The sequence below is a fragment of the Ammospiza nelsoni genome, chromosome 14 (genome assembly GCF_027579445.1).
Source record: "Ammospiza nelsoni isolate bAmmNel1 chromosome 14, bAmmNel1.pri, whole genome shotgun sequence".
Taxonomy (NCBI): Eukaryota; Metazoa; Chordata; class Aves; order Passeriformes; family Passerellidae; genus Ammospiza; species Ammospiza nelsoni.
Window position 1 is genome coordinate 5,636,494 of NC_080646.1, and position 11,600 is coordinate 5,648,093.

General features: G+C 43.2%; 1 protein-coding gene across 1 annotated transcript in view; it reads right to left on the reverse strand.

Annotated features, from left to right (window-relative positions):
• MCTP2 (multiple C2 and transmembrane domain containing 2) overlaps nt 1-10,285 on the reverse strand; it is a 117,827-nt gene extending 107,542 nt beyond the window's left edge. The window contains exon 1 of the mRNA XM_059482272.1: nt 10,208-10,285. The gene's annotated coding sequence lies outside the window, so the exon portion shown is untranslated. The remainder of the gene's footprint in view (nt 1-10,207) is intronic.
• Nucleotides 10,286-11,600: the final 1,315 nt, after the last annotated feature.

Consider the following 11,600-nt stretch of genomic DNA (forward strand, 5'->3'; position numbering starts at 1 on the left):
CAGGGGCAGGATGTTCCTTGGATCATCAACACCTTCAAGCAAGGATTGTGCCCCCTTTGCAAAAAAAAAAAAAAAAAAAAAAAAAAAAAAAAAAAAAAAACCCAAAACAAAAAAATATAAACTCCAATAAAATAAATAAAAAACCCCACAAAAAAATGGAAAAAAAAAATTGAAAAAAATACAAAACAAGTCCCAAGTGGAAAGCTGAGCTGGGTGTGATTCCAGAGGGCAGCAAGGGACACTGAATTCCGTAGAGCACAATATGGACAAATTGAGACAGCCTTTTCTCCCTGCAGCATATGGCAAATACCTGGACTTAAATTTGATAAGGCACCAGAAAAAAGAATCTAATCTCAATCTGACTCTGCACAGGCTAATTACCCAGGGGAAATCAGTGTTAGAATTATTTTTAGCACTAACAAGCATCACGGGGAGTGCACTGATGCAGTGCAGGTAAAATCTTCACTGCACAGGTGATTTGCTGCTAAAGCAGGGTCATGGCTTGGGCAGCTTCCAAATCTTCCCACTGAGCTTAAGCTTCCCTGTAGGGCTTCAAAGGATGCCAATCTGTGGATACAGATCCTGCTCTGCTGTAACAGATTCATTTGCAGAGCGTAGCAGGATGCTAAACTCAAATATATTAAATAAAATGAAGACTTGACCTGTTGCTGTCAGCCAGACTAGAACAAGTGCTTCATAAAAAACAATTTTCCATGCTTCAATGGCAATAAGATATCCAAAACAACCCAGCTTTATTTTCTTGATGTGGGATGAAAGAAATCTACAGTCTCTGCAGAAGATCACAAGTAACATCCAGGGTAAATACAAAGCCTAAAGAAAAGCCTGTTTGTTACATGCAGATAATAAAGGCATCTAAAGTAATATTTTCTATTTTAGGTTTGAGGTTTGTTGGTTTTGGTTGGGTTTGGGATTTTTTCACAGATTCATGGGGTTTTAGGCTCTTTTAGATCCCATGTTTCACTTTTTGATTTTTAACTGGCTCAAACGTGATGAGTTCCATCTTTCACAAACACATGAAACAAGCACACATCCTCCTCCACTTAGCAGCAAGAGAGGAACAGGCCCACTTTAACTCCTTAGAGGCTCTTTTGCATAATCTGGAGGGCTTTTTTCTCAACATTTATGAGCAGACAGTAACTAGGAGAAATAAGAGAACGACCAGCTGCTACAAGCATCTTAAAATAGCATCAGATAGTGAAAGTTACTGAGAAAATACCATGCACCTGCCTCCAGCTTATGAAAGTATTGCTTTCATTTTGCTTCTGTCTTTTCTAAAACAGAAGAAAAATGATGAGTATGTATAGAGGAAATGAAGGAGGAAGTGTTTGGGTGTATTTTTACAAACATATTTCACAAGTTCCTTCCACTCTTTGAGCTTCCTTCAAAATATTGTGGCTTGCAGTTGTACCTGTGCAAGCAAAAAGGCCCTTCCAACCTTTCCAGCCAAATTTGTGGGATTGTACCAGAATGGGGCAATCAGATATGATCTTTCCAGTGCAAACAACACCTGCTGGGCAGCAGAGCTCTCCAGGGACACCTGTGCACAGAGATCTGCTTCCTGCAGCGGTGATGTGCACCTCAAAGCAGGCTCCAAGGGAGATCCTGGAGGGGCAGATCCTTCTCCTGAAGGCACTGTGCCATCTGCTGAGATCTCCCCAGCAGCTGGGACACTTCTTTCTTACTGACTGGATCTGGTTCATCATTTGTGTCGTTGTTCCCAATCCCGTCAGAAGATCCCTGGGAGCAGGGGGAGAGGGAAAGCTGGTGAGCAGTAAGGGGAAGGAGAGGTGTAAGTACATACAGAGTAAGAATGGGATAAAAAGAGCTCTAAAATAACTGGGCTCACATGAGGGACAACACAAAATCAAGATAGAAGCAGGTACAGACACGCTGAGGGAGCTGGTCCTTGTTGGGAATCCTCACTCTCTCCTTCCAGCCCCTGCTCACCTCCCTCACAAGAAAAGGTTTATTTTTATAACAAGAGGTGCACAGAAATAGATCCTCCCTTTCCATAACTCTCAGGGAAAACAAACCTAGGAAGGAAATCAGAGACTGACTTCCACTGGAGGCCAAATCAACTCATGCCTTTTACTAGCACTTAAATCATATATTTCAATAAAAGCAGCCTGCGACTATACGCAAATTACTTGTCCACGTGCCAGAATTTTTCCCTAAATAACTACTATTACTGTCACACTTCTTATCAAATTTCAGTGACTATAGAGGAGAGGTCTATTAAAAGCTCTGTGTGATTCTTTATTTAACAATTTACCAAAATAACCCAAACAGAACATTTTTGATTCATAAAAATGCCCTGATGACAATTTGAGCAGGAAAAAAACCTACTGGTTCGCCCTTTTTTTTTTAATTTTCTCCTTACTACAGCATGTTACTCTTTCCAACAGTAACATGGCAAAAGCCAGCCTCAGAGCTTGGGTGTATCTGCGGGTAAAGTGAACCTGTGCTTCTGCAGTCTTTTAATTCCCAAAGGCAAGAGGCTGAAGATCCCTAAAGAAAAGAGAGTTTGGTGTGTTGCAGCACAGCACTGAATGAGGGAATTGCACCAGTAGCAGCCCTGATTTTCTGCAAGAGCAGAAAATAACAGCACTTAAATACCTGGAGCTGCGCACCACACTGAAAAAGTTAGAAGGGACACAGACAGAGAAAGCCCTTAGCAATCTCCTGGTGAAGTCAGGTGTTTGAGGGTCTCACCCTGGACAATAATTTAGTACTTCAAATATGAAGAAGCCAATGAGTACAACTAAAACCAGTCACGTTGCTCCCCTGAAGTCATGACAGCAAAATGCTCAGCACACAAATGGCAGCAAACCCAAAGACTCCTTAAACTCCTTTAAACTTCCTTTTTTTCCAACTGTAAGGACTGAACATATGCCAGCACAATCTCTAAATGCCAGTCATTTTTCACAGGAAAGAGCCACCTTTGAGGTTTCTCTTTCCATTCACCATCTGAGTTTTCAGCCTCCTGGCACTCCAAATCTGCACCTTGTCTCCAGTTTCTGTTACAGCATTACTTTCTCACTGAGAAGATCAGGTAAAGTTTGTAAATTTAACTCATGTGCATTGGCAATTACACTTTGGCACTTCCAAAGCCTTAACACTGGGGTTTTGGTTTGCTAAAGATGAAGTCCCTACACACAGGCAGCAACAGCATCATAAGAAAACCACAAACTATGATTCCAGTAACTATTTAAAGCTTGAATAAAAGAGACAAAAATCAAAGCATAGGAATACTCTGCTGGGGTCAATAATAAGTGATCTGTTCAGGATTTTATTTGCAGAAATTCAGAGAATCTCAACTATAGCAAAACCTGGTTTTGTTAATTCTAGTTCCTGGAAGTGATCCAATCAGGAAAGCTCCACAAAACAGGAACATTATCATTGCTGAGCTAGGATGACACGTGATGAAGCAATTTAAAATTCACTTTTCTATGATTCAATATGGCACACCTGCTGCATGAAAAATTGCAGACACATTATGCAGTCCATAAAAAACTATCTGGGCCTGATTCATCTGGGGCATATTTGCTATAGGCAGGGTGGGGTAGATTGTTAACTTTAAAGACCTTCCCTTAATCATATTTACAGGTCTTGCTGCCCAACCACACTGGCTTCTCCTTTGCACACTGCTACCACCGTGGGGGTTTTTGTATGTTTTTAATCCTCCTTTCATGCACACATAGCTTCAGGCAGGATAGCTTAGTACGGATCAAGCTGACCACTTGTCATTATCCTACCCCATTCACATATTCTCAAAGTAAATGTTAAGTGCACAAATTATGATTACTTAGCCCCTAATTAACCAACAAAACACTGGGTTTATAATCATGGATGTTTAGTTCTGGTGAATACTGACTAAAAGGTATTTTAATTCAGCTGTCAGAATTATACCATTTCCTCGTTTGGCTCATGAATTAAAATCACATAAAGCTCAAATCCAGAAGTTTTCAGCAGGTGTCAATAAACCCTTTAAAGACGTAGTAATGTTTTTTAAAAGGATTTAAGAGCTATTCACATTTCAGTTCCTCCGTCCAGCAGATATGGACTGGAGTCACCAATCTGACAAATGTCCTGAAATACAAACTGCTCACAGTCAGCTGAACAGATCTGCAGGTTTTCTGGTTCAAACAACTTTTGCACCCAAGTAGGTGAATGTTTGATCAGCTTTCATTTGCTTACTATCAAAGGCCAGACAGATTATTTGTTAAATGCTACTGTAAAGCATTTGGTAAATGGGAGGGACAAGAAGCCTTCATGAACACAAACCCTTGTAGTGAGATTTGTATCTTACAGTTTTACAGAAAATTCAGCCACTTATGCAATAAAATAAATTAAAATTGCACCACAAGCACAAAGGCACCATTCCCACTATTTGAATTTAAGTGGGGAGCATTTATTCTAAAATAATTACAAGCAATCCCAAATAGCAGGAATCTACAAAATCCACTAGAATACATAACTGGAATTAGATGTTTGCATTCAAAAGGAAAACAAGACAAAATAAAACTCTCCAGTTAATTGTTTCCAAGTCGAAGAAACTGGGAACAAAGCCTGCTATTGAATGAACATTAATGATCTGCCATTTGGATCTGCAGATGTTTCCCATGAGGGAAGACAGCAAAAAAACATTCCTCTTCAAACCAAGGGAAGCAGCAGCGACAAGGGGATGAGTTATGTTCATTCATTTGGATATTTTTATTTGAAATTGTCAAAACCATTAGGTTCAATAAGATTTTACTTCAAGGGGAACCTGCATCCAATAAAATTTCAAAGAGCTGAGCTCTTAATCTCTCCTCACTTAAACCCAAATGAGTCAGACTTTCAAAAAAAAAGAACTTTCACGACCGTGATAAAGTGAGCTGAGAGAAAGACTGCCCCATCCTCGCTGACAGCTCCTGATCATCGCCACCTCCACATCAATGGCAACACAGACAAATGCCTGCTCAAATAAATTAGCGTGGCCCCCTCATTTCCATTCACCCCTATTAAAAGTTTATCAAACAATATAGATTATATGCCCTGCCCTGGCTAGAAAACTTAACTTCAAGAGCAGGGCTTATCTATATGGGAGGAGAGAATGAAAGTGCACACTCATAAATCCTACAGAGCTGCTTCTGTATCTTAATTTATGGCGTTACGCAAAAGCAGAATTGTTTTATTTCTAGATCGGCTCTGATCTCAAGGCAGTAAAACTATACAATTCCCAGAATTCTCAAAACTGAAATTTTCCCAAACCTAAAGTTTCCAGTAAAGCAAAATTTACTCCACAGACTACATCTATAGTTCTAGGAGTGGGCAACAGGAAGAATTGTCAAGGGTACAAGTGCTTCCCAGAAAGGAAGGATATGAATAAGATCTCCCTTTATTTCTCCCCATCCCAAAAGGCCAACAAAACCAAACAAAGATCTCAAAAGCTACGTTAGTATTTAGCTTGCATTTCAGCAAGTTGTTTTTGTGGGAAAGTGAAAACAAGCCAGTGAAGGAGCATCTGTGTAAATACACAAGAACCAGGGCACCCACCACAGCAGGAGGAAAAGTCAGTGTGCTCCAGCTCTCACCACCACTGACCAAAACACCAGGAGCAGCAAGCAAATTAATTAGTTTGAACTGAAGACCACCAGAATTTGTTACCAAGAGGCTCTCCTTTAAGGCTAAAAGTGGTCACAGAGAACATCCAACCTACCCATCATGAGGGTCCTCTCTGGTGGCAGGAGGGGTTAGACACCTACATGATCAGACTGGAAGATCCAGCTTCAATTCCACAGGCAGACTTGAAGACTCTGAGCTCTGGGGTCTGTTTTCCTCAGAAATCAATAGGAAAGCACAGACAAAATTTGTCCCCATTAGTCCCCACCTAGGGTTTGACAGGAGGCAGTGAAAGAATCAGAGCAAGGGTTAAAAAATTGCCTAAAGGTCAGCAGGCTGCTTATGTGAAGGAAAGAACAAAAAAAAGCCTTCTTAGAAAAGCAGTGTGCATTTAAAAAATAGAAATCAAAACTGAAATTATTACATACTCCAGATTTTCCCACAATAATCCAGTTATTTCACAACGGAGTTTTGCAGCAGCACTGTAGCCTTGTAAAAGGTCAACTCCATCTGTGTTCTTTACAGATTACATTTATGATTAGCCAGTTAATCAAAACTTAAGGAAATACAGCATATTATTTAGTTGAAGTTTTTTTTCCCCCAAGTGTGGAAATTGAAGCTGTATCTAATGTTCACCTGTTTGAAACTATTCCAGACAAAACAGCAGCAATCCCAGGAAAACCAATCCAAATTTCCATCACGCACAGGACGCAAGGGGACCACATCACTCCAAATATCCACTTAGCCCAATAAGCTGCCTCTCACTCTGACCAAAAACAGATGCTCAGGGAAAGACTATAAGGTCACAAAATCATACTGTGATTCTGCCTGCAGAATAATCCTTGTTTCCAGGAATCTGTGATTTAGGAGCCGCTTCAGCTAGAAATTGTACTTGCATCTTTGTGATTAACAGCCCCCGGCGTTTTCTCTCTTGATTTGCCAAATAACTTTTAAAATTCATTTATATCTTTAACAGGAAGATATTCGAGTAATGAGCTCCACAGATAAATAATGCTTGTGTGAAGCAGAAGCATAATTTAGCTATGGAAGATTTGTTTTTATTGAAGAGGATCTTAGGGAAAAAAAAAATCTTTGAATCTTGCTCATTTACTCTTACCTCTTTAACATCTTGAATTATGTGAAATTATAAATAATTGTTCTTTGTTTATTCCACATCACTCAGACTGTTCCCACTCCTGCATTGTCCTCTCTAATGATCTCTCTTAATTGAAAGAGAGGTTCATTCAGGGAACCTGCTTACTGTTACACCATCCAAACACCTGACCTGGCACACACCACAGGCTTTTTTCCCCCCTCCAAGATAATTGATTTGTCTGAATATATAATGCAGTGCAAAACAACCTAAGTTCAAAACCATCTAGGAATGTTTCAAGAAAAGGTAATTAACATCTAATTTTCTACAGTCTCTACAAATATTTTACCAAGTAATTTCTAAGTTGAAAGAATAGTTTAAAGGGTTTGAAAATTACCTCTGGCTGTGTAGCTTTTTAAAGGACCAAAGTTTTTGATTAAGAAAAATTTGTAATCCCTTAATATTTCCAATAAATAGAGCAAGACCCTTCTTTATATTGCTCCAGAGTAGGTTTTTGATGAGTTACTGTAAATACAATTATATTCCTAAAAGTGTTTACCCTGGCACAGCGAGGCATGAGGCCACAGGGGTGCCAAAAGTCAAATGTGCCTCAGGAGGTGACAACCTCAGGGCAGGACAGACAGATTGCACATCCACAGTGCCTTGCAGCTCACAAGATACCAAATATCCAGGGAAGATAGAGAACATCTAACAGCAACAAAGTCTCTATCAGCAAAGCTTCCTTACTACTGATCCCTGAATTGGACCAAAACCATCTGCCCACGCAGCAATCAACCCACTCCGTGGCTATGCTGGTGAACCTGTAGTTACACCCAAGCTAATTCCTCCAAGGCAGAAATTGCCAGGTATATAAAAAGGTGATCAATCATTTGATCTAACATGGGAGACTTGGCCCAGTTTCTCTTATCACTCTCGTTCCTCATTAGAACCTTCACACAGAAGACAACGGGGAGTTAATTTTTATGTGGATCACAGAAAATCTTCTATGGATTACAGTGGGATACACAAAGAAAGCCTTGATATTGAGACACGTAAATTGTTCAAATATGAATATTCCATCTGGTTCTATGATGATGTTACAGCATCAACATCTTCTCAGGGAACAGAGGTGCACTCAGGATTAGCTGTTACACTGATACACGATTTAAAATCAGAGTTCATGGCACTCATGGCTCCAACATCCCCACAATCCTGAAAAGACTAGTTAAGCCTTAAGAAACACACCCCTTGGGCCCAGGGAACATTTAAATGCTTAAGCTGAATAGGAAATAGTTGAATAGATTGAAAAAAAAAATGTTCTTTTTCTTATAAACAAGCTCCTATGCAAGCGTGTTATCTAATAAGTACAACTGGAAGTAAAATGGGAATGTGGGAAGGGTGCCAACGTAAATCCTCCAATTCTGAGGAAATCAGGAGCAATTTTCCACTCAAGGGTGGAAACAACAGAGAGGAAATGCAGAGCATACTTGGCATGCTTTGCTCTCCTCTGTTGAGGTAAAGGTTCCCTCTCCCCCATGCCCAGGCAGAGGGACCCCAGGGGATGAGACCCCCAACCCTCTGCACTTTTGGAGCCTGGAATTCAAAATCTCATACTAGAATTAGTTCATGGTACAGGTGATGGGTGAACAAAACAGTTAAAACCGAAAATTCTCACAATGAAGTGACAGCAGAAGTTGTTGCACACATCCTGTCTGAATTTGACAGCCACTGGTGGGGGCTTCATGCCAACCTTCTGCTGTCTATGAAAATTAAAGATAAAATGGGCAAATCTGCACAGTGTAGACTCAAGGAGGAGAAGCAGACACTCAGTATTGCCTGGAAATGTCATTGGGACCAACCAAGAAAGTTCTGGGGTGAGGTTCATCCTCTGGCCCAAGCCACACACGCAACCTGAGTCCAGCTCCACCGAATCCCACTGAGCTTCAACATCCAAGGTGCAAACACTGTTCTCCCCAGGCGTGTTCCTTGGCTAAGCAGATAGATTTTTTAAATAATCATCTCTTTAAGTAAGAGGTGCAGTTAGTCCAAAAGCAGCTGCTTACATTACCAAATGCAAAAGACACTGGGGAAAAAAACAAACCCTGCAGTGAAATGAGTGAAATTGAGCCAGTTATGGTTCTAATTACCTTGAATGACATGATAAGCAACAATTCTAGCATTGGCACAGCCTCATGCACTGTCCCAGGAGGGGATGATTACAGGAATCCCTGGGCTGTTCAGACACCCACCTTCCTGTCTATGACAGCAGTGCCTCTCCTCATGCCCTTGTTTATAATTGACACCTTAAACCCACACATCTACAAACTATCCCAGAGCTCCTTTAATATAATCAAAGCTAAACTTGTCTAAATTGCACAACATTTGTCATTCTTATTTTTTAAAAAGCGCAAAATTGTTTAAATGAAAATTTATATAAAATGAAAATTTCCTCTCTGCACTATTTTTGGTTTTTTCTTTCCACAGGCAAAGTGAAACTACACATACTGAATCCATCTTCAGGATACAGCACATGCAAGTTTATTTGCTTTATGATAAGCTATTTTATGATGGCATTGAACAGCAGCAAGAAATCAAACAAGTAAGATTATTACTCAAATGCACTCATTCATCTTGACAGCTAAATCGACTCACTCAACAGTATCTTTTCTGAGAATTACTGCAAAATGCATGACAAATTCTACACATTAATCACAGTAACCTAAGAGTATATAGATATCCAGGTGAGAACTTTTATTTTCTTAATGCCATGTAGCAGCAATTCAGCTATCAGTGAGCTTTGACCAACTGTCATAAAACTAAGGACACCAGCTGGACCCCTGCCAGTTGCCATAGTTGTGCTACGCAAATATCAATGAAAATTCACACTAGTACTCATTACAATCGTACGAACAGCTCTTAAAAAAACAAAAAAAAAACCCTGTGTCTTACACACTACAATTTCCATCAAAGTTACCCTTAAAACAACCCTGCTATGTCAATGTACTAGCGTGAATGTTCCACTTTGTTGTTTGTTTTTAGTTTAGGGATTGTTTTATTATTACTATTAAGTGGCTTATTTATTTAGTCAAAGCCAACAGCCAACCAACTCAATTTCAGCCAGCAAGTGCACATGGGGATGCGCCGGCTCAGTGAGAGCTGCCTGAGGAAGCCGAGAATTTCCCCAGCATCATTTTCTGACACCAACGGCAACAAGAAGCATTATTCGCACACGGTGCGAGTCCCAGGAGCAGCATCACACAGCCAAAAAAGCGAAGTAACCCCGAGCGTGCCCAGCAAAGTTCGTCCTGCGGGGCGCCTGGGGAAGCACCAGCAGCGGAACAGAGAGAGCGACCGAGCTGGCAGAAACGCGCCAGACCTCAAAACAGCAAACAAACAACGAGAAAAAAACCCAAACTATAACCCGAACTATAGAACCTCCCTCCCCGAACCCGCCGGGCTGCCCTGTCCGGTGCCTCTCCCCTCCTTTACCTGCCGGCCGCGCCCGCCGCCCATCGGACCCGCTCCGCCGCTCCCGGCCGGGCACGTGTGGCTGTCGCCGCTGTCACCGCCGCCCCGTGTGGCCCCGTCCCTGTCCCCGTCCCCGTTCCCTCCCGCCTGCCGGGGCGGTGCCGCCGCCGGCGCCTCCCTGCGCGCTCCGCTGCCCGCCCGCCCCCGAAGCTCCGGGGCTGCCCGTAAACAGCCCGCCCCGCCGGCATCCGCTGTGCGCCGCTTCCCTCTGGGCATCCGCTGTGCGCCGCTTCCCTCTGGGCATCCCCCTGGAGGATTCTACTGGAGCACCTCCCCGGGACATCCCCTGGAACATCCCCTTGGAGCATCCTCCTGGGGCATCCTCCAGGGGGATGTTACAGGAGGATCCTCCAGGGGGATGTTCCACGGGGATCCTCCAGGAAGATCCCCTTGGAGCATCCCCCTCGGACATCCCCTCAGAACATCCCCTTAGAGGATCCCCCCAAGGCATCCCCTTGGAGGATCCCCCTGGAGCATCTTCTTGGAGGATCCCCCTGGAGCATCCCCTTGGAGGATGCCCGTGGAGCATCCTCCTGGAGCATCTTCCTTGGCATCCCCTCGGAAGATCCCCCCGAGGCATCCCCTTGGAGCATCCCCCTGGACTATCCACCTGGGGCATCCCCTTGGAGCATCCTCCTGGAGCATCTTCCCCTGACATCCCCCTGGAGGATCCACCTGGAGCGTCCCTCCACAGGTCCTGTCACTCACAGCATCATCCTCCCCCCTCCTGGACCTGCATCCTGCCCGCCCACTCCACACCAAGAACTCCTACCAAAACCAGCACCCCAGGGACATCAGGGATGGTGGTGGTAAAGGGCAGGGACTGGCAGCACTGCCCTGGAGAGCCCTGGGTGAGGGTGGAGCTAGGAAGGAAACGACACGAATGACGACAGGCCAAGGGAAATACAATCAACAGCAGCGCTGCTGCCACGTAACACTTGTTCTTGGCTGCATCTCCCAACAGGTTTTTTTGGCAGCATCTCCAGGTGCCTGACAATAGAGCCAAGGGTGTAGCCGTGTTGCAGGCAAGGAAACTGAGGCAGGACTGGGTAAGATGAGGAGCTTACCTGGTGTGTCTGCCCACGAAACGTGGTCCCACACGTGTTTCTTCATGAGTTTGCCACAGCGTGGAAAGGCAAGCGCCTCCCAACAACGCCTCCAGTGCCAGGGAGTTTCTGGAGCAGGCTGGGTCACACACCTTCCCGGAGAGCTCACCCAGTCACCACTCCCACCTGCCCTGTTCAACATCCCTAGAGTGTGGTATCACTGCAGGAGGTGCAGAACAATGAAATGGGGAAGGACAGGCTTGTGGTGGAACATATTTACATTCCATACGTGTCATTCTGATCAGAAA